Source organism: Macaca nemestrina, chromosome 9 (genome assembly GCF_043159975.1).
Source record: "Macaca nemestrina isolate mMacNem1 chromosome 9, mMacNem.hap1, whole genome shotgun sequence".
Classification (NCBI taxonomy): Eukaryota; Metazoa; Chordata; class Mammalia; order Primates; family Cercopithecidae; genus Macaca; species Macaca nemestrina.
In genome coordinates, this window is record NC_092133.1 from 71,440,205 (window position 1) to 71,460,926 (window position 20,722).

The window sequence follows — 20,722 nt, forward strand, 5'->3', positions numbered from 1 at the left end:
CAAGAGCTGCTAAGGCAGGCCTGAGCCTCCAGGCTGATTCGGAGGAGGGTGAAGGTGAGGGGACTGCAGGCGCAGGGTGGGCTGCCCTCCTGCCACGGGTGGTCGTTCAGGCCCAAACTATTCTGGGGCCTGTCTTCTGTGTTTCCAGTCAGGAAGGAAGAAATTATTTCAAGGAGTGGCCAGAAATCTTTCTCACAGAAACGAGCCCAGACCCCTCAGTCCCCTAAGAGCATAAGTAGTTATAGCTCTCCTTGCTTCAGGCCCACAGTGTCTAAAGATCTGAAGCTCAGCCCATCCATGGCACCCACTCTTCTTGTTCGAAGTGAGGAGAAGCTGGGCACCATACACCTAAGGGTGGTGATTTAGGCCATCTTGAACTCTGCCTGCGGTTAATGGAAGCTTCAGAAGAGGTGATTTTCAGGAGACACTGGGGTCAATTCCATTCTGAAACCTCCGTCTGCCTCCTTTGATCACTGAAGCTGACCTCACCCTTGATGAGGCTGTTCTTCCTTCATTACACTGTGGAGGGAACCATACCCGTCTCCATCGCTGTGCTGAAAGCCTCGGCTGGATTTCCAGACAGAAGAGGAAGTGGTGCGGTCTACCCTGAAGAGCTTGGCACGCAGAGTGAGCCCTGGGATCTATTATCCTCCAGCATGCAGATTTGATGGGGAAAGAGAACAAAGTGTGGAACCGTCCAGAAACCACAGACCTGTAATCTTTCCAAATCCTGAAGGCGGCCTGTGTGCACCCTCTCTGCATGGCTCCCAACTCTCTAATTCTCAGAGAGGCCAGGAGCATCTGTTTCCCAGATCACAGCCAACATGGAAGGGAAGACAAATCTGTTCTGTTTGGTTTCCATAGATTCGACCCAGAGATTAACTGCCAAGGTCTCAATGACACACACAATATCAATCACAGGCTAAATGTCATAATGAGAGCTGGGCAGGCTGACAAGAGAGGCCTCCAGGTTCCTGTTACAGCTTCATATTTAAGGATTTGGTCCCAGGAAATCAAATGCTATCTCCGAGACGACTTGGCCTACATGCAACGGCAGCCTGTCTCCTCCTTAAAAGGTGACAAACTCAGGCTCCTTCAGCGAGGGACCAGGCAGATAACATAGAGGAAGGAAGTGGGTTGGGTGTTAAGAAGTAAATTAAACAAACAAAAACCTGACTGTTGGCTTCAGGCAAGAGACGTTAGGGAGTGGTGGGGAGTGTGGCACACCAGGGAGCATATACCCCCATTAAGGGGGCAGCAGCTTGCCATCCCACGTGGGAATGCAAGCCCAGATTTTCTGATATTTTTATGATTCACATAGATTGTTGTGAGAGATCTATTGATTTTTAAATGTAAGCCCCTGTAGTCAATACTATCCTTGTCCCGTTACAAGGAAAGCATCTACTACAGGTGCCTACAGGTGCCTCCTCAGCTCAAGTCACCGCAGCAGAAGTGGACAGTTCTTTATACACAAAAGCCTTCCTACCTCAGGTGCCTATTTTCCTCTTGAGGGCATTTTCTAGTCCTTGTGCTGGTCAGGCCTGCAGTGTGCGGAAACATCCCCCATAAGTTATCGCCAATTAGGGGCAGGAGTTGCCCAGTTCCTCAACCTCCCCACTTCCTCAACCCTGAGTGGGCCACTTTTGAAATATGTCCTGCACAGTCTCCCAGAGGCTGGCCCGTGTGCTGGAGCTCTCCAGTTGCCCACAGTGGGACTCTGCTCGTTCACACATCCTTTACTGGTTCTCCTCCCTCCTGGGTGCTCTGCATGCCACACTGTACTCCCAGGAGCACCTCTCAAATAAACAGCATGCACCCAAACTCTTGTCTCAGGGTCTGCTTTTAAAGGAAACTAAACCAAGGTACAGCTAATTTAAAAACATTTAAAGGTGAAAGATACAGTATACATATATCAAAACATCACATTGTATCCCATAAATACATACAATTATTATTTGTCAACTAAAAATAAAAATGTAAGGAGAAAAGAAAAAATAAAGATACCATGATAACAGAAGATGCAAAAGGCCGAGCAGTACTTGACCACTAAGGCCTAGAGTGCCATTTCCTTTCGTGAAAGTGACCTTGACTTTGAAGAGCTATCAGCACAGGGACTCCTCATTAACTCAGACTCTATTTCAGACCTTTTTTTTTTTTTTTTTTTTGAGATAGGGTCTCACTTTGTCACCCAGGCTGGAGTGCAGTGGCACAACTCACTGCAACCTCGAACTCCTGGGCTCCTGGGCTCAATATTCTCTTCCCTCAGCCTCCCAAGTAGCTGAGACCACAGGTTGCACCACCACACCTGGCTAATTTTTTTAAAAAGTTTTTTGTAGCCGGGCATGGTGGCTCATGCCTGTAATCCCAGCACTTTGGGAGGCCAAGGTGGGTGGATCACAAAGTCAAGAGATTGAGACTATCCTGGCCAACATGGTGAAAACCCATCTCTACTAAAAATACAAAATTTAGCTGGGTGTGGTGGCGCACACCTGTAGTCCCAGTGACTTGGGAGGCTGAGGCAGGAGAATTGCTTAAACCTGGGAGGCAGAGGTTGCAGTGAGCCAAGATGGCGCCACTGCACTCCAGCCTAGTGACAGAGCGAGACTCCCTCTCAAAAACAAAAAACAACAACAAAAAAAGTCTTTTGTAGAGACAGGGTCTTACCATGTTGCCCAAACGGGTCTGGAACTCCTAGGCTCAAGTGATCCTCCTGCCTCAGCCTCATGAAGTGCTGCGATTACAAGCATGAGCCATTGCACCTGGCTTATTTCAGAATTTTCTATTGCAAGCCTTGCATTTGGTTCAAGGTTTCCTTTGCCCAAGTACGAAAGGCCTTAATCTGAATTTGAAACTGTAATTTGACACCATTATTTTACTTTATGCATTAAAAAACCCAAACAAGCAAAAAACTTTTTATAGTTTTTTTTTTTTTTTTTAAGCTAGAAAAAAATACATCAAAATGTCAATACTATGGGTGACTTTTTCTTCTGTTTCCTAATTTGGGATTCTTTTAATAAATAGTGATATTTTATAATAAATAACCACGTGTATATTTTTAAAGTGTGCTGGCCAAACAGAACAGTCTTGGCCGGAAGCTGCTTGTGACTTCTATTTTGCGATTTCCACCCCATCTCACTTGCTCCTGGGACCTGGCACTGTCACTGGCCCCGACAATCACTAGAGACCCTCAGATCTGCATGTTCCATCCTCCCTGAGCTCCGGTGCCCTCTTTGACAAAAATGGAGCTAAAGCTAGAGGGGCAAAGACACTTTTAAAACAAACCAAAAAAAACCTTCAAGCTGAACTCTTTTACTTGCTAAGGTGGCAGATGGGAGAAGCGGCCTGGAGAGATGCATAATTCATTTCAGTGGGAAAATTAAAATCTCTAAGTAGAACCCTTGAGGCTGCAGAGATTGGCTAGGGAGCCATGCCTAGGAATGAGAGCATGTGTCAGGAAAGAAGGCTTATCTTTTTTCTGTTTTTTTTTTTTGAGACAGAGTCTCGCTCTGTCGCCCAGGCTGGAGCTCGTGGGTTCAAGCAATTCTCCTGCCTCAGCCTCTGGGGTAGCTAGGATTACAGGTGCCCGCCACCACATCCAGCTAATTTTTGTATTTTTAGTAAAGATGAAGTTTCACCATGTTGGCCAGGCTGGTCTTGAACTTCTGACTTCAAATGATCCACCCACCTTGGCCTCCCAAATTGCTGGGATTACAGGCATTAGCCACCATGCCCGGCCATCTTAACATTTTGAAGAGCCACATACAGGCTTCTTGCTTAACAAAAAGCACAATTTAAGAATTTTTTTATTTTTCCATAGAGACAAGGCCTCACTCAGTTGCCCAGGCTGTGGTGCAGTGGTTCAATCATGGCTAACTGCAGCCTCAATCTCCTGGGTTCAAGGGATCCTCCCACCTCAGCCTCTTGAGGGGCTAGGACTGCAGGCATGTGCCACCACACCCAGCTAATTTACTATTATTATTATTTATTATTTTATTTTATTTTATTATTTTTTGTAGCGACTGTCTTGCGATGGTGCCCAGGCCTGTCCCCAACTTCTGGCTTCAAGCGATCCTCCCATTTTGGCCTCATGAAGCACTGGGATTACAGGCATAAAGTAAAATAATTACAAAGTGAGCCACTTTGGCCTGTTTGAGGATCCCTTTGATGGGAAAAAGATGAGTTCTGCAGCATGGCCCAGAAAGAGGTGCAGTGAAACAAAGAGAACTAAATTGTTCTGCACAATAAAGCAAGAGACTTTGTGTTTCCCAGAACATTCTAGAAGGAGTATGAGGGGGCCCTGCGGCAGGGCTGAGGAAAGGAGCAGTTGGGGCCAGAGACCACCAAGTGAGGAGTTTCTGGGGGAGGAACAGCGACGAGATTACTGAGAACGGGGGTTCCCAACCTTCAACGTGGCAGTGCCCCATAGCCGTGGCAGCCCTCTCACCGGGACCCTAACCCTTCAACAGAATTGTTATACACAACAGGCATGTTCTCGGTGACTCCAAGAAATCAAAGGGAAAGAGGCTGGCGCCGGCGGAGAGAAAACGCAGAAGTTTGTGAAGCAGCAAATACACAACCATCCCCTTCTTGTACAAAAATAAATTTCCCCAAAATATTAACACTGGCTACATGCTCGTTTTAGGGTGACGAAATTATATGTGATTTTTGTTTTCTTTTTTTAAAGTAACCATCTTTTCTAAATTTTCTGTGCTAGACATGTTTTACTTGAGCATATGGAGGGAAAAAAACAAAATTCCATGAAAGTTCTATTTTAGAAGTGTTCTGCACCTAGTAGACGTTCGCCCCAAATCCCCAGGCCGAGGCAGGAAGGTGACCCTCGGGACAAGGTCTGACCCTGCTCCTCACATCTCTCCAGTGGCACCGAGTGCCTCCTGTCAAGTGGGAAGCCCCTGAAGGCAGCTCTGTGTCCTCCCCAAGGCTGCCCATGGCAGAGCCAGGCCTCCGTGGTGTCAGAAGGTCATCCTAGCCCCCCGTGCCTCCTGAGAAAGCAGGAGGAATCTAGGTTTTGTGGATCTTGAAGCTTATTCAATTTCTTTCTTCTTCTTCTTCTTTTTTTTTTTTTTGAAACAGAGTCTTACTCTGTCACTCAGGCTGGAGTGCAGTGGTGCAATCTTAGCTCACTGCAACCTCTGCCTCCTGGGTTCAAGCAATTCTCCTGCCTCAGCCTCTCCCAAGTAGATGCGACTACAGGCGTGTGCCACCACACCTGGCTAATTTTTGTATTTTTAGTAGAGATGGGGTTTCATCATGTTGGCCAGGCTTGTCTCGGACTCCTGACCTCAAGCAATCCGCCTGCCTTGGCCTCCCAAAGTGCTGTGATTACAGGCATGAGCCACTGCACCCGGCCTCAATTTTTTTAAGTAAAAAAACCAAATAGGTATAGGGCCTTGGAAGAGGCTGGTGCAAGCATACAGTTCTGAAGCTTGGGGCAAATCCACCTCGGAGCAGGGGGGACCTTCCTTCCCTCTCCCCACCCCATCCCTTACAGTGTCAGAGCCAGCATCATTGACTCTGCTTAGCTTGGTCTTAGTCTAACTCAGCGGACATTGGGGTGCTCTGGCGGGTCATGAGAAGGGATGGGGAGTGGCATCGTTCTCTAGGCCTGGCCCTGACTCCAAAACTTTACTGTGTATGTCCCTGCGTAGGGTCGGGCTGGGCCAGGCCAGCATGGGAGGGGATTGGAAAGGGGTGTGCTGAGCCAGGCCAGGGAGGTCTCTGCCTTCTAGAGGTTTTTAGCTGAGTAGAACAATTTATAGTGTAAACATTTTAAAAATTCTCCTCTCCCAAGAGTTCAAGACTAGCCTGGGCAAAATTGTGAGACCCTGTCTCTATAAGAAAATATTTTATTTTATTTTTATTTTATTTTGAAACAGAGTCTCACTCTGTCTCCCAGGCTGGAGTACAATGGTGGAATCTAGGCTCACTGCAATCCCTGCCTCCCGGGTTCAAGCGATTCTCCTGCCTCTGCCTCCAGAGTAGCTGGGATTACAGGCGCTCGCTGGCATGCCCAGCTAATTTTTGTATCTTTAGTAGAGACGGGGTTTCACCATGTTGGCTAGGCTGGTCTTGAACTCCTGACCTCAAATGATCCACCCCCGTCAGCTTCCCAAAGTGCTGGCATTATAGGCATGAGCCACTGTGCCCAGCCTTCTACAAGAAAATTTTTAAAAATTATATACATATAACAGAAAAGTTACCACCTTAGCATTTTAAAATACAGTAAAGGCTGGGTGCAGTGGCTCAGGCCTGTAATCCCAGTGCTTTAGGAGGCCGAGGCAGGAGGATTGCTTGATTCCAGCAGTTCAAGACCAGCCTGGACAACATGATGAGACCCCCGTTTCTACAAAAGATTAAAAAAAAAATAGCTGACCGTGGAGGTGCATGCACCTGTGGTCCCAGCTACTTGGGACACTGAGGCAGGAGGATCGCTTTAGCCCAGGAGTTTGAGGCTGCAGTGAGCTATGATCATGCCACTGCACTCCAGCCTGGATGACAGAGTGAGAACCTTCTAAATATGAAAAATCCTCCTCTCCCTTCAAAGGCATTCTGTATCTGTGCCTGTGTGTACATCCATTGCATTTTCATGTTTCTAAAGCATGGAGCTCATGGGGAAAGCTGGTCTGTGTTTAAGTGCCTGTGTACCATGTTTCTTCCACACACCACCCAAGTTGGGCTTGGATATGCTTGGAAAGAAGGGGGAGAGTAAAAACGTTATTGTGGTTGGGTGAATTACTCTATTAGGAGAGTAATACCTACTGCCGGGGTACGTGGGGAGGGGTAGAATTTGGCAGCAGTGTCCATATGTAAATATGTACATATTTTTAACTTAGTACAAGTCAGTGCTTGTCTTTATGCATTTTAGATCTACAAAAATGATCCCAACTAGGGAATAAAATAAGTGGATTTTTTTTTTTTTAATGAAAATTTGGATGTAAAAACCCAGGAATTTTTTGTGGCCTATAATTTAATTCTTAATGTATCAGACATATTCCAAGTTTAACAGATTTTTTTTTCTTTTGGATTCTGGCAAGTATGTTAACAGGAGGCAATTATGTGAATTAATATAAAATCCTTTTATTAAAAATACAGAAGAGCCTTCATTTTAAAAGTAATTTAATGTTCCTTCTCTGATGGTGTTGATGTCATGAACTTGTTTGATTAACTCTTCAAATGGTTTCAAAGCGCTTGGGGTGGTAATTTATGAACTTCTAATTGATTTCCCCAATCTTGGTTTGGCAGAGGCGGGCCTCCCGGAAACCCCAAGGAGGCTGGAGGCCACTCTCAGCTTCCTTCTCAGACAAGGGAGCCGGCCAGGATGGACTTTCCCGAGCGGCCAGGGGAGAGGGAGCTCTGGCACTGGAGACCTAGACCATGACGTCTGACCAGGCCCATTGTGGTTCCTGAATCCTAAGCAGCTGGGCCTTCACTCCCTCTGAAGATGTGTGGAAACACCACAGGCGGTTTCACAGGAACCATTTCCCACTGGGCCTCACCTCAGAACAAGCCTTCCTTGTTCGGGGAAGGGCAAGACTCGGGAGGTGCAGCCCTCACCATGGTCCTGCCGCTCCACCACTTCCTGTCCAGGCCACTTATTCGTCACTAGTCCTGTCTCAGATGCTACACAGGAGACGCTCTGGGCCTTGGGAAGGCGAGGGGCTAAGGCTGCCACCTCTTAAATCTGCCACCCACAAAAGCTTGCAGAGAAATCAAGGCCTTGGCTGGACCCAGGGAAATGATCATGTTGCTTTTATTGTGTGCACAGTGATTATCTACTCTCAAAACCTTCTCGGTCGGGCGCGGTGGTTCACACCCCTAATCCCAGCACTGTGGGAGGCTGAGGCAGGCAGATTATTGGAGGTGAGGAGTTCGAGACCGGTCTGGCCAACATGGTGAAACCCTGTCTCTACTAAAAATACCAAAAAAAAAAAAAAAATTGAGCTGGGCATGGTGGTGCATGTCTGTAATCCCAGCTAGTAGGGAGGCTGAGGTATGAGAATCACTTGAACCCAAGAGGCGGAGGTTGCTGTGAGCCAAGATCACGCCACTGCACTCCAGCCTGGGTGACAGAATGAGACCTTGTCTAAAAAAAAAAAAAAGTAAGAAACCTTCTAGACAGGGAATAACTGCCTCCACTTTACAGATGAAAAAATGAGGGTCAGGGAGGTTAAGAAACAACACACTAAGCTAGTAAGGGGTACAAATGGGATTCAACCCAACAGCCCCACATCCCAACCCACCGCAACAGATACTTCACTATATTCTTGGTCACAAAGTATAAGCTCCTGAGGGCATGCCTGGGCCTCTCAATTCTGTATGCTTCCCTCCCCAGAGTGGAGCCCAGAGTCATGTAAATTTGCAGCAAGTGGCTCTCACGGGCCTTGGAATCTCACTACCTGGGCTTCGGCTTCCTCATCTGTCAAATGGGGATAACATTCACCTCACTGGTTGCTGAATTAAATGAGATCATCTAAGCCCTTGGCACATCCGCATGGGCTCAAAGAGGGTTTCAGGGAGCAGGGACAAGGAGGCAGCCAGGAGGGTGGGTGGGGAATTGCCAGCTGTACTGGGAGTTGTGTTCCCAGCAGAGAATAGGAAAGAGTGGGTGGAGGAGTTTGGCCGGGGCGGAGGTCTTGGTAGGGAGGCTGTGGCGGAGGAGATGGGCTTGTGTGAGCCTGAGCATTGTCCTGTGGATGACAGGGTCCATCGCCTCCTGTGTGACATGCAAGAGAGTAGGAGAAAGGACTCTCCCCAGCTAGTCAGTCTCTGGTCACTGTGTCAGGCTGCTAGGAGATCTGACCCCCTCATTACTGTGGAAGGGGTGGGCCCAGAAACGTGAATGGTCACGAGAAGAGGAAACATTATCTGCTCTGAAATCAGGCCGAACAGGACAAACAGCTGACTCCTGGCCTGGGAACCTGGAGTGGCTGTTTCCAAGCCGGGCCTCCCCGGGAGAGGGGCCCTGGTTGGAGTTTAGGGGTTGAGAGGAGTAGGAGAGTGAGATGCCACCAGGCCTCTACCCCCACTGAGGGGCACCAGGGCAAAGGGGCTGCACCCCCAGACTCTGAGGCACACTGGGTTCTGGCCTCTGCCCCTGTCTAGGCTGCATGACCTTGGGCAGAACACTTAGTATTTGTGTCTTTGTGTCCAATCTGAAATGGTGCTGTGCTGTCCACCCCTCATAGAGCTGTTGCAATTATGAGGAATAAATGATTGGTCTAACGGGAGAGCCCTGTTCTGAGACGCAGGCGCGTCCCGCTTCCTGCCCACACAGGTCTGAGACGCAGGACCATCCCGCCTCCTTCCCACACGTGGTGCCACCTACACTCTTGAACTAGTGGCTCTGATCCTTCATGACCCAGCCCCACCCCCCATCTCTACCACGACAGCGTCATCCCCAACCCCATCCCCTCACCAGGACTGAGAAATGCTTCCAAACCCGTCACTCTGACCAAATGATGCTTTTGCATTACCTGGGACACAGGGAGAATTCTCATCCCTGGAGCTTTAAGTACTTTCTTGTCTTTGATGCTGCCCTACACAGGATCCGAGTCACTCCAGGGCCTCGCTCTCTCTTGCCCCCGAGATTTCTCCCTCTTTACTGGCTAAATGGACAAACATAGAACCTCGTTGGAATAAATATGATACAATGCATCCAGTGCTTCACAAGGGCTCGATGAGCTTTAATCCACCCCATTATCCTTTAGAAATGGTCATTGAACTGGAAGTTCAGATTTGGAGAAAGGGAAATGGAGAAAATTCCATGGCGTCTCTAGTAAAAGGACAGTAAGAAACCTTTCACACTAGAAGGAGGTCAGCTGTTGCCCACAGCACCAGGAACAGGGTGGAAAAGGGGCTTCTAATCCCCACACCCAGGCCCCCAAAGAACACGTGGGTGAACCCAAGGGTTGCCGGCCTCCCCACCCAAGAGCCTTACCTGGGTGCTCAGGGGCCTGGCCAGGTCAGGAGGTTCTGATCCATGGGGCATGTGGCAGCTGCACACCCAGCCACCCCGACTGGCAACAGAGGGCCTATTTTTAGGGTCAGATCTGCTGACGCTGACCTTGCGTGCCGTCCAGTCTAAGAGGAGACCTATGACATCTGCTTGCAAAATGATTTGCCAGTGCGACCTGAAACCCTTGACTTAGGAAGCACTGTACCTGAAGCTCACATGCTTGTCCCTGGTCCAGCCACAGAGGCAGGACATGTGGCCGCCAGGGCAGGGACAGACAGGAATTTTCCAACTTTGTTTTCCTGGGATGGACGAGGCCAGGTGTCTACAGGCCCTGCCCTGAGCCCTGTCCCAGAACAGCTAGAACAGGGGAGGTTTGCCCACTGGCACAGATCCCATGGGAGGGCCAGGGCGCCCAGCATGGGAAGAGCTCTCTATTCCAGTCTTTTCTGAGAATTTGTGGAACCATCTCTGGGAGGCCAATGGAATGGATGCCACATCACACAGGGTGATCAATGAAACTCTGAGAAAGACTCTAAGCTTGGGCAGAGTTTGTGCTGTATGGCTTCCAGTGAGACCCCAGCAAGCACCCAACCATGCTGGACTTCAGTGGGGATAATAATCATAATGCCCTCCTCTTACGTTGCTACGAGGACTGAATGAGATAAAGAATTTAGTGGTATTAGAATATTTAACAGTCTGCAGTGAGCCAAGATTGTGCCCTCCAGTCTGGGTGACAAAGCAAGACCCTCTCTCTCTCTCTCTCTCTCTCTCTCTCTCTCTCTCTATCTATCTATCTATATATATATATACACACACACACACACACACACATACACACACACACACACACACACACACACACACACACACACACACACACACACATATATATATAATGTTAACAGTCATTCCCAGGTCTCTCTTCTTGGCCCTTTCTTCTGTCAACCTCCCTCCTCAACGGCTCCAGCATTCTTTGGGATTCCTGAATGGGATCCCTCCCACCAAGCCCTACCAATGTAGCCCCCCTTTTTAATACTTAGGGGCAAAATCCTGCCCAGTCTCCTCTAATTTTCTAGTAAAATCTTCCCAGGGCTTGCTACAGTTCCTTATAATAAATAACGTGGTTCTCCATTCATCCATCCTTGTCACCCTCTCTGGGGCATGCTTTAGTATGTGAAGGACTGAGAGAAGTAGGGAAGGAGGCACCAGGCTCCCACATCTTTCATTTAACACGATCTTCTTGCACTGAGGTCATTATATTGTCCTCTAGAACTTTATTCAGCAAACCAAATATCTTCCTCACAATTTGCTACATTAGCTACTGCCAGTTTTATTTATAGCGATTATTTCTACTAGTACTATTCATTGCTAAGTGACTTAGCTTTTATTGATTTCTTGGTGTGAGGAAAATTCCCAAGGCAAATACACAGAATCTGAGTGTACAATGAAGTCAGAATGTCAGAGTCCAAATGTCCCTGCTGTCAAGTGCTGGAGTCAAAACAGCAAGGTCGAAAGGCCCTTCTGCACTTACCCCAAGAACTAAGGGAGTCAGAGATGCTGGAATTGCCAAGGTAGAGAAGAAAGATTTCTTCTTAGCTGAAAGCCTGGGGGGCAGCCCCAGCCCCAGCCCCAGTCAAGGGCTGAGGAAGCAAGAGGGAGCTCTGAAGATGTAGGTTCAGCAGGGGGCAAAAATAAAATATCTAAAGACATCTGAGCTAGCTAGATGACTGAGAGAGAGAAAGACTATTTCACACCATCTAGGAAACCTTCAATGACTTAATTTACATGAAGTCAAGAGGAGAATTTGGTGGGTTGTTGGATTATCACCTCCAGTAGAGTAGACCCTAAATGTGGTTAACCAGAAGACTGATGGCCCATCCTCTAATCCTTCACACACTAAAATAGGCCAAAAGAGGGTGACAAGGATAGAGAAGGGTTAAAAAAATAATTCATCATTTATTATGGGGAACTGAAGGAAGCCCTGGGAAGGTTTTCTCAGAAAAGAGTGGTGGTGGTGGTAGAGGACACCTGATCAGTCTTTGAGGAGCTAAGGGGAAACACCAACATTCTCTGCACAACCCCAAGGGCAGAACCTGGACCTTGGCAGATACCCCAAGAGCTGCCTCATGTAGATGAAGCAAACACACCATCCCATCGAGATGGGAGCGAGCCAGGTAAGCATCAGCTGGACTGAGAGATGTGTCCAGTTGTTCCCAACTCCAAGGAGATTTCCCAGGATTCTGTGAAAAAGCAAGCTCCACTTGTGCAGGTCAAGTATAATCCTGCAGAAAAAACTGTTACTGGTTGGGTGCAGTGGTTCACACCTGTAATCCCAGCACTTTGGGAGTCCGAGGCGGGCAGATCACTTGAGGTCAAGAGTTTGAAACCAGCAGCCGACAGGGGATACTAACATATGAAGTTTGCCATCCTGAACCCAAAGTTTTCTGGGTTCAGAAGATCCAGAGGCTCTTAGTGCCCTGTGGATACTTGAATATGTATGGAGGCCGAGTCCAGCTGGATGGAGCCCAGGGGAGAGGCCTCCCTGCCCACCCAGAAGCCAGATCCAATGGCTGTAAGTCTGCCGCTCTCCCAGAGGGCTCTCTCTTCCTTCATATTAAAAAAACAAATCAAAGCAAGAGAAACTGAGGCCCATGTTCTTCAGGAAGTCCAAAGCCCTCTCCAACATCTCAGAGGACTGTTTTCCCCTAAGAAAGGAATAGTAGGATGGCTCTCATTTCTCCATAGTCAGTTCTGCTGTGGCCCCTCCACCTTCGCTGGCACCCTCTGGCCTCTCACTCCTGCAACCTCATTCTGAGCTTGACACCACTGTCTTCTATCATTCCTCCATCACTCGCCCAAGGGATTATGTGGGGCAGAGGGATTGCAGCACAGAACAGGAGACAACTCCACATTCAAGGTTCAGCCTCCCCATTCTTTGAAAAGTATTGGCTGGGCCGCATCTCCAAGGACGTCCTGTGTACTACTGTGTTCATGAAGCTCCTCTCTGTACATGCAATTGTCACAGCCTTCCTTTTTCTTCATTTGTCATCTCTCACCTCCTCTCAAGAGCCGAGAGCCTCAACAGGTTCGAGAGTCCTCCTATTGCCATGCAGAGCAGCTCAGCTCCCTCTTGGTCTCAACCTCCCAGGCAGACTAAGCCTAGGGTGCCTCCATTCTTATCCAACAAGCTGACCCAGGCATTGTCCTGGAGAAGTCCCCTATTCAAGAGGGGAGTTTTTTTTAGTTTTTTGAGACAGAGTCTTTGTCATTCAGGCTGAAGTGCAGTGGCGCAATCTCGGCTCACTGCAGTCTTGACCTATTGGGTTCAAGCCATCCTCCTCCCACCTCGGCCTCCCAAGTAGCTGGGATTACCAGCATGTGCCACCATGCCCAGCTAATTTTTTATATTTTTAATAGAGATGGGGTTTCACCATGTTGGCCAGGCTGGTCTCGAGCTCCTGACCTCAAGTGATCCACCCACCTTGGCCTCCCAAAATGCTGGGATTACAGGTGTGAGCCACCGCGCCAGGCCAAGAGGGGAATTTTTTTAACTCTTCTAAACAGTACCATCATTAGACCCTAGAAATAAGAACCCCTGTCCTTGTGTTTTTTTAGACAACCCACAGGTTACAAACACAAACACACTGAGATACTGCTACACACCTATTAGAGTGGCTAAAAACAAACAAACAAACAAACAGGAAACTGGCAATACCCAGTGCTGGTAATAATTTCAGGGCAGGGCATGGTGGCTCACACCTGTAATCCCAAGGTCTTTGGGAGGTTGAGGTGGGAGGATCACTTAAGGCCAGGAGTTTGAGACCAGCCTGGGCAATATAGCAAACCCTGTCCCTACCAAAACAAAACAAAACAAACAAACAAACAAACAAAAATTCTGGATGTGCTGGAACTGTACTGTAATCTTGCTCATGAAGGTATATACAGAACTATATGCATTTGTCAATAAACCTGCTTACCAAGAAGAGTAGATTTTGTTGTATACACATTTAAAATAAGAATATGTGGCTGAGCGTGGTGGCTTATGCCTGTAATCACAGCACTTTGAGAGGCTGAGGCAGGTGGGTCACCTGAGGTCAGGAGTTCGAGACCAGCTTGGCCAACATGGTGAAACCTCATCTCTACTAAAAAATACAAAAATTATCTGGGCATGGTTGCAAGTGCCTATAATTCCAGCTATTTGAGAGGCTGAGGCAAGATAATTGCTTGAACCCGGGAGGCAGAGGTTGCAGTGAGCCAAGATTGCGCCATTGCACTCCAGCCTGGGAGACAGAGAGAGACTCCGTCTCAAAAAAAAAAAAAAAAAAAAGAAGAAGAAGAAGAAGAATATGTAGGTGCTTTGTTCTCTTGGGATCTGGCTTTCAGCACTGGCAAAGCGTGACTGTAACTCTACCCACTTTTGTAACTAAAACCATCCACAGGCCACAGAGAATGCTTTTCCCTTTGTCTTGCTCTGTGTCCTCAAAACCAAAGGTAACTAAACCTGAATTGCATGAAGGTTGCTGGGCCGTGCTGCCACTGACCTTGGAGGTGGACACTGCTTTGGAGTACTAGGAGGATTTGAGCTGTGGAACGGCTTCCCGGTGAAGAAAGGGAGCTTATTCTACTTGTCAAGTACATCTACTCAGATAGTATAAAGGACCTGGTAGCGCTAAGCGTCATAATGTCTGTTTTACTTCACAGTTCTGGGGGCCTCCAGAATTAGCATGGTATTCTGACAGTTGCAATAGCTGAGAAATATTTTGGTATATTACACAGTTCATAGTGTTTTTGTTGTTGTTGTTCGTTTGTTGTTGTTGTTGTTGTTGTTGTTGTTTTGGTGAGACAGAGTTTGGCTCCTGTCACCCAGGCTGGAGTGCAATGGTGGCACAATCTTGGCTCACTGCAACCTCCGCCTCCTGAGTTCAAATGATTCTCCTGCCTCAACCTCCCAAATAGCTGGGATTACAGGCACCCGCCACCATGTCCAGCTAATTTGTGAGATGGGGTTTCACCATGTTGGCCAAGCTGGTCTTGAACTTCTGACCTCAAGTGATCCACCTGCCTTGGCCTCCCAAAGTGCTGGGATTACAGGCGTGAGCCACTGCACCCAGCCCCACAGTGTTCTTTAAAGCGTATATACATAGGTCTAGATGTAATGAGTGTTAACACATAATGACAATTCTTTACATTGGACAATAGACTTGTAAATAGTTTCATTTTTATAATATTTTATTTATTTATTTATATTTGTTGAGATAGGGTCTTATTTTATCACCCAGGCTGGAGTGCAATGGTGTGATCATAACTCACTGCAGCCTCGACCTCCCTGGTTCAATCGATCCCTCTACCTGAGCCTCCCAAGTAGCTGGGGCCACATCTGTGCACCACCACGCCCAGCTAAGGCTGGCCTTGAACTCTTGGCCTCAAGCAGCCCTCCCACCTTGGCCTCCCAAAGTGCTGGGATTACAGGCATGAGTCACCACACCCAGCCTATAACAAAATGTTGTGAAATTTAACAAAATTTTCAAAAAAATGAGTTAAGATTTTCGGGTTCATTTAGATCATTTTATCTTAAAACTTCGATAGTCAATGATTATATTTCTTTTTATTTTTAATAGAAACATTGAATATCCTAGAAAGAAAAGAACTCTTGAAAATTATATGAAAATCATTTTCGGTTTTTATTGTTTTTATTTAATTTGTTTTTTTTTTTTGTTGCTGTTGTTGTTGTTTTCTTGAGACAGAGTCTTGCTCTATTACTCAGGCTGGAGTGCAGTGGCGCAATCTTAGCTCACTGCAACTGCCGTCACTTGGGCTTAAGCAATTCTCCCACCTCAGCCTTCTGAGTAGCTAGGACTACATCTGTGCAGCACCATGCCCGGCTAATTTTTGTTTGCATCTTTATGTAGAGACGGGGTTTCACCATATTGCCCAGGCTGGTCTCAAACTCCTAAGCCCAAGCAATCCACCCAACTGCTGGGATTACAGGCGTGGGCCACCATGCCCGGCCTAATTTGGTTCTGATAAAGAATATGTTCATTCTTTTTTTCACTTTGAATTCAATGAGTCATTTTATTTTTGATCCTACAGAGCAGCACTGTCCGATAGAAATATAATGCAAGCCGTGTATACAATTTTAAATTTTTTAGTAGGCACATTCAAAAGCGTAAAAAGAGCCAGGCATAGTGGCACATGCCTGTAATCCCAGCTACTTGTGAGGCTGAGGTGGAAGGATCACTAGAACCCAGAGTTCGAGTCCAGCCTGGGCAACATAGTGAGACTCTATCTCCAAAAAAAAAAAAAAAAAAAAAAAAAAGAAAGAAAGAAAGAAAAGAAAACCTAAATTAAACAGGTGAAATTAATTTTAAATAATACAAATTAAACAGGTGAAATTAATTTTAACAATACATTTTACAAGGCTGAGCATGGTGGCTTACGCTTGTAATCCCAGCACTTTGGGAAGCCGAGGTGGGCAGATCACCTGAGATCAGGAGTTTGAGACCAGCCATGACTAACATGGAGAAATCCCATCTCTATTAAAAATAAAAAATTAGCCAGGCATGGTGGCGCATGCCTGTAATCTCTGCTATGCGGGAGGCTGAGGCAGGAGAATCACCTGAACCAGGGAGGCAGAGGTTGCAGTGAGCCGAGATCATGCCGTTGCTCTCCAGCCTGGGCAAACTCCATCTCAAAAACAAACAAATAAATAAATAATACATTTTGCAAAATCTGTCCCAAATATTATTTCAACATGTAATCAATATGAAAAACTAGATATTTGACATCATTTTTTATTTCACACTGTGTCTTTGAAATCTGTAAGTATTTTATACTTACAGCACATTTCAGTTTGGACCAGCCATCTTTCAAGAGCTTAGCAGCCCCGCAGTGCTGGTGGCCCCCATGCTGGACAGCCCAGGTCTAGATCAGTGAGAATGGGACAAGTCAGTGTGGTGACGGGACTATGGGACTATGGAGTGGGGACTTCCATTTGTCCTCCGCCCAGGCCTGACCTACCTTCTTCCCACCAGGAGGACCAATTTCCTCAGGTGTTTACAAACCTTCCCTCCTGCCCGCCTGGGTTGACCACAGTTCCTAAAGTCTAGGTGTGGGTGCCTTTGGAGGTTTCAGTGGCTCTCGAAGGAGTTTGCCAACAGCTGGCCTGGCCACATTTGCTGTGAAGCTGTCACTTTTGACTCTGATGACTGAGCTATGTGAGGACATTGTGTTTGGCGAGAAAGCCTAAGGGCCAAGGATATTTCTCTGAAATCGATACCTCTGTTTCTCTCCCTGGCTGTCAAAACACTGGGAAAGCTGCTGTCAGTCTTCTACTGGGGGGCTCTGAAGCACTTAGGACCCACAGCAGGGGCTATGGGTAGGGGTCCTCACCAAATTCTGCCTTTCCCAAGGGATGAATGCTTTACTCAAGCCTGTCAGTGATATCAGCAAATCGGTCAATTGTGTCTCTATTAGCACCTCTGTCTGCATGCCAAAACTTGTTTATTTTACAGATAGATGGCTGTTTCCTCTTCACGGCCTGTTAGTGCATCAAAGTGACACTGATGAGGATTGACAGGGTGATTGCTTGTGTGGGGGAGGCAGGAGAGCAGAGGAGTGAAGGACGTGCACTTTCAAACGTAAGGAATTGGGTTCAAATCCTGCCTCTCCCACTTACCTCTGAGCTTTTGCAAATTCCTTAACTTTTCCAAGCTCATCTCTCTTTACGCTGGGCATAACAGGAACAGTAACAGGATCCACCTCTAGCGTTATGGTGCAGATTGAATAAGAAAATGCATATAAAGCTCTTGGCTTGTCCTAAGCAACCAATCTGTGCCAGTCACTCCTGTGCTTTTTCTTCCTTTCCCTCAACTCTGGTTCATTGTCTTAGCTCTGATTGGACTAAGAAATCCCTAAAGAGGATTAAATTGACAAACGAATGGGGGCTGAAATCTCCCCCTGGATTCAGCAGTTGACCCAGGTGAGGCCCTACTCTGTGTCCAGGCCCTGTTCTAGAAGCAGCCAGCAGGCCAGGGAGGCAGGAAATCGGGACCCGTCCAGGGTGAACTCACAGTCTGGTGAGGAAATGGACTCCTGAGCACAGGCTGGTGGCTCAGTGGATGTGGGCTGTGCCGGGGGTGCACACGGGGAAGGGCTGTCCCATAGAGCTGGGAGATTCCATAAAGACTGCTCGGAAGTGGCCAGTTTGGCACTGGATGGGAGTGTCCTGTGATAATGTGCTGGTCATCCATGAACCCAGTGGGCACTCAACAAGTCAAATACTTGTTGCACAGGAGTGATAGTATTCCAAACTGCCATGGGCCTTTTGTTCAGAGATAGACATTAGCCAATCCGTGATTCTTTGGTTTTTTGTTCGTTTGTTTTTAGAGACGGGGTCTCACTCTGTTGCCCAGGATAAAGTGCAGTGCTGTGATCAGAGCTCATGGCAGCCCTGAACTCCTGGGCTCAAACAATCCTCCTGCCTTAGCCTCCCCAGGAGCTAGGACTACTGATGTGCACCCCATGCCTGGCTAAGTGGGTTTTTTTTGTTTTGTTTTGTTTTTCGTTTTTTGTTTTTTAATTTTTTGTAGAGACAGGGTCTCACTTTGTGGCCCAGGCTAGTCTTGGACTCCCGGCCTCAAGCAATCATCCCTCTCAGCTTCCCAAAATTATAGGTGTAATTTTCATTACACCTCCTGAGATTACAGGTGCGAGCCACCACACCCAGCCAACCCATGATAGTTTCGTCATGACGGGTACCTTGAGCCAACCCCAGTTAAATTTCAGGGGCTTTATCTTGAAGAGAAAAAAGATGATAATGTATAGGCTGGACTGAGTTCAGTTTTAGGAAGGGGTTGATTTTGATAAATTGTGCAGAGAATCCTGTACTGGTCGGGAACCAGCAAGGAACAGAATTCACCAGGGTTTCTTTAAAACAATAAAATATTAATGAAGGGACTACATATGGAGTGTGAACAGGGTTAAGGGAATAAACAAGGAATGCTGCAGCACCCAGGAAGTAGCAACAGTGGAAAGCCATGGGATACAGATGTGGCTGTGCCCCAGCTTCAATCCAGCAGATAAAGACAACATTCTCGGGGACAGCAGAGCAACAAGGTGGAAGGAAGCTCGGTCCCTGCATGACCTTGTGGAGCCAAGTCACCTTACCAGTCTAGACTGCCCACCTACCTCTGTACAGTGACATGAGGGAGAAATAAGCAGCTGTCTGTTTAAGCCACTGTATTCTGGAGTCTCTGTTACAACAACTGGCCGGTGCCCTTATGCGCTGAAAGGCCAATGCAGCTGGAATAGGGTGAGACAGGGTATGAGTGTTAGCAGATGAGGGCCAAGATCCCATAGGGCCCTGTAGGCCAAGGTAAAGAGTTTGGAATTTATTCTAGGGAGCGATGCTTACACGCTCTGATTTGCATTTGAAAAAGAACATTCTGGTTTGTGGAGAATGGAATACAGCGAACAAAAGTAGAGGCTGGGACACTAGTGAGGAGGTTATTCTAGATGTCCAGGCAAGAGTTGCTAGTTGCCTTGGTCAAGGGTGGTAGCAGCAGAGGTTGTGAGACGTAAATCAGATTCTGGATATGTTTTGATGGTGGATTATAAAGGATTGTCCGATGATTTTGACTTTGAGGGGTTTGTATGTTCAAGAATAAATGAAATAATACACAGTGCTTAACACAGGCCCTAGCACATAACCATTGTTGTTTTAAGAAAGACTTTCTAATCCCGCTGCTGTAGCTTTTCCCACAAGACGCTGGTGGGTTGGGTTAGCAAAGCAACTCACTACTTCGGGGTCTGGACACAAGGTCTGGGACTGTCCCTGAGGCCAGTTTCAGGAGGGAAGGATGTCTGCGGGCATGACCCAGGAACCTGAGAGACCCTCATGGCTGCAGTTGGGCTTGAAACCAGTCAAAAACTCACTCCCTCTACCCATTCCTGTACAGCAAATAGTGACCCATTGCCTATCACGAGCTGAAAAGTACACTAGAATCTGAGTGAAAAGTACCAACAAGAGATGCTGTGCACTGCCCTCATGTTGCTGCTATTCTTTCCACTGGGATATGCAAAGAATGTGAGGTGTCTATTTTTCTTTGGCTCTTCTACCTTTCCCCACATGACCGGCCCCACCCTGCTGGGAACTGACGACATTTAAATTGCTAAATGATAATGCCACCGTCCCTTCGCAGTTAAAAGCTCAAGGGGGCCGAGTGCTGTGACTCATGTCTGTAACCTCAACACTTTGGGAAGCCAAGGTGGGAGGATCACTTGAGGCCAGGAGTTCAAGACCAATCTGGGCAACATCTCTACAAAAACAAAAAACAGGGCCGGGCGCGGTGGCTCAAGCCTGTAATCCCAGCACTTTGGGAGGCCGAGACGGGCGGATCACGAGGTCAGGAGATCGAAACCATCCTGGCTAACACGGTGAAACCCCGTCTCTATTAAGAAATACAAAAAACTAGCCGGGCGAGGTGGCGGGCGCCTGTAGTCCCAGCTACTCGGGAGGCTGAGGCCGGAGAATGGCGTGAACCCGCGAGGCGGAGCTTGCAGTGAGCTGAGATCCGGCCACTGCACTCCAGCAAGGGGGACAGAGTGAGACTCCGTCTCAAAAAAAAAAAAAAAAAACAAACAAACAAACAAACAAAAAACAAATATAAAAAGCCAGGCCGGGCGCAGTGGCTCACGCCTGTAATCCCAGCGCTTTGGGAGGCTGAGATGGGAAGATCACGAGGTCAGGAG

The 20,722-nt window shown here is 47.4% G+C and overlaps 1 protein-coding gene across 4 annotated transcripts in view; it reads right to left on the minus strand.

The window, feature by feature from the left end:
- The window catches only part of DUSP29 (dual specificity phosphatase 29), a 40,623-nt gene extending 30,561 nt beyond the window's left edge, over positions 1–10,062 (minus strand). For 2 of the 4 annotated variants that reach the window (XR_011607850.1, XM_011714726.3), the window contains exon 1: positions 1,487–1,545. The gene's annotated coding sequence lies outside the window, so the exon portion shown is untranslated. Of the gene's footprint in view, positions 1–1,486; positions 1,546–9,491; positions 9,624–9,955 lie in introns of those variants that run through there. The other 2 variants (XM_011714727.3, XM_011714728.3) reach the window with 2 other exon arrangements.
- Between the last annotated feature and the right edge of the window lie 10,660 nt (positions 10,063–20,722).